Source organism: Phascolarctos cinereus, unplaced genomic scaffold (genome assembly GCF_003287225.1).
Source record: "Phascolarctos cinereus isolate Bilbo 61053 unplaced genomic scaffold, phaCin_HiC Scaffold_3;HRSCAF=262, whole genome shotgun sequence".
In the NCBI taxonomy this organism is placed as follows: Eukaryota; Metazoa; Chordata; class Mammalia; order Diprotodontia; family Phascolarctidae; genus Phascolarctos; species Phascolarctos cinereus.
Genome location: NW_027555736.1, coordinates 50029329 through 50032017, shown reverse-complemented (window position 1 = coordinate 50032017; position 2689 = coordinate 50029329).

Below are 2689 nucleotides of genomic sequence, written 5' to 3'. Positions count from 1 at the left end.
TCACATTTCCAGAATTCATGGTTAGAAAAAATGGTTAACATTTATTTTTAAAAAGTATAGAAAAGGGCAGGGTTTTATTAACATTTTGTGGGGGTTTCAGGGGTCTGTTTTTCAAATAGGGGATGAATTCAGCAGAGTGGAAAGACATTAGCTTGAGAGTCCAAAGACGTGGATCCTAATCCCAACTCTGCCCCTCACTAGCTGTGTGGCCTTAGGCATATCCCTTCACCAATATGGGTTTCACTTTCCTCAATGATAAAATATGGGGGTTGGGCAAGGTGATGCAAAGAACCCCCTCAGGGCTCTGAGACAAAGAACTATTTGGGGCTTATCTTGAGGCACAAACTCATAAAGCCTAATCCAATCCTTTATCATTGGACCACATAATCTTTTTTTTTTAACCTACAATATGAGAAAACTTGTTACTATCCCTCCATGTGAAAAATGTTATTTAGGGCAATGGGCATTGGCATAGCCCATTCACCTTGGAGATCAGCAGCCCTATCCCAGAGAGGAATATGTTGAATCTGACCCATCAGTGGTCAAAAGGCTTATCAATGCCTGGGATCTCTTTTCTATTTTAAAGTCTTGGGGTGGGGGGGGAGGCCATGTTAGTAACAGTAGGAATGACTCCTACAGGAAAGTTCATTATAAGCATGGTGGTGGAATATGGCACACTTCTGTCTTCTGCCTCAATACTTTCACACAGGGTTCAGTTTGTCAGACAAACATTACCATCTATACTAATGGGGAAGGTATGGGGGGCAGTGTTTGGGAGACAATACATATTAAGATTTCAATTATGAGACAGGCAGGCCTAAGTCCTTAGGCCTAAGGTCCTTAGGGTGTAGGGACAAAGTAGAAGGTGACCCATGACCTTTAGTGTCACTTCCATTAATAAACCCATCTCTGTGGAACCATTCAGTGGCACAAAAGAACTCAGTGTTAAGAACTTTCTTTTCTGGATCTTCCTTAACTCTGGATGCTGAAGAGCTAGGCGCTGAAGCTCCTACAGTTGCCAGATTCCCTCTGCACAAAGATTGCTCACTGATTGATGGCTTTAAAGGTGAGCTAAAGCAAGGCCGGTCATTTGGGGAGGGGGGCATTGCTATTCCCAGGACTCTTGGGTTTACCAGCTCACTGGTAGCAATTGTTCAGTGATGGGTATTGTTGGTAGCAAAGGATAGTGGTCCTCTTCCAGAAGACTGCTCCCCATGACAATTGCTGTGGGGAGGGAGATAGAAACAAAGCTAGAGTTTGGGGGTGGGGCACTCTTATTCCTGAGGCCCTAGTACAGAGAACTTCTGGTAAGGAAATCCCTATACCAATGTACATGCTACTTTCTCTTTAACCCATAGTCTTAGAGAGTTGCTTAAAGCACCAAGACAGTAAGACCAGATCACAAAGCTAGGAAATGTCAAAGGCAGGACTTGATGCTGAGGTCAGCTCTCTGGCCCCCATGCCCCATAGTCTCTCAGTATTTACACTTCAATAAATCCACGATTTCATGAATGAGGACACACTTTGAGTGCAAACTACAACTCGTCCACACCCTTCCTTCCCTTAGATTCTTGTACATGTCTTTCCATCAAACCTCCATAGAAGATATTCCCAATGTACTAGAGATTTTCCCTGGATTTTCTTACATTTCCTGGGTTCTTTGCTTTTACTACATAGTCAACTCATTTCCTTTTCTGATCATCGCTTTCTTGGATGCTTTTTCTTATCACCTTTTGGATAATATCCCACGGCCTGTTTGTATCTACCATACACCTCCCTTTTGTCTTTTGGTTAATCTGTGATTTAGATCAGCCCAATCTCCCTTTCTATCCTCAGTGAAGGTGCTGGACTTGAGGCTGAATCCTTACTCAACCAATTGCTGGCTATATAATCCTGGACAAATAACTTTACCTTTTTCTGCCTCAGTTTCCTTGTTTATAAAATGAATAAAACAATAATAGCACCTACTTTGTAGGGTTGTTGTGAGGATCAAATGAGATTATACATAAAGGGCTTTGTAAACCACTAAATTCCATTTTATTGACTGGTGGTCCATTCGTAACGTGGACTTTTCGGAGATTGTGGTATCCTAGGATTTGTATCACTAAGAAAGCATGTGTGTTAAAAAGATGAGGTTTGTTCCTGAAAGCAGCTGAGATAATTAAAAGTCCCATGGGGTTTTCCAAGTGCTCCCTCCTTTTTACTCAATCCTAAACTCAAATTCATTGTCTGTTTGCAATGCCTGTCCATGTAAATCCATATAAAAAAAAATCCACGATGATGGAATCCACTCAATGGCCTGGCCTGCCAATTGGCAGGCCAGAGTCTAAACAAAAGTCAGTCTTCATCCATTCAGTTTCTCCTGTGTGGATTGTTAGATTAATCTCTTTTGAGTAATCAATTAATCAATAAGCATTTTTTTTAAAGCCTGAACTGTGTGAGAGGCACTGTCCTATGCAATGAGGATACCAAGACAAAAAAAAAAAAAAGAAATCTGTCCTTGCTCTCAAGGAGCTTGTATTATATTGATTAATCAGAGACTTCATTGAAGAGGCCCAGAAATGTCATATGCAATCAGAATGCAAAAATCGTATTGAAATAGTTGGTAATAGAAAGATCACTGGTTCCCAGAAACAGATCTTTCTATGAACCAATTATTCCAATTTCCTCTCTGACTGAGCCTTTTACC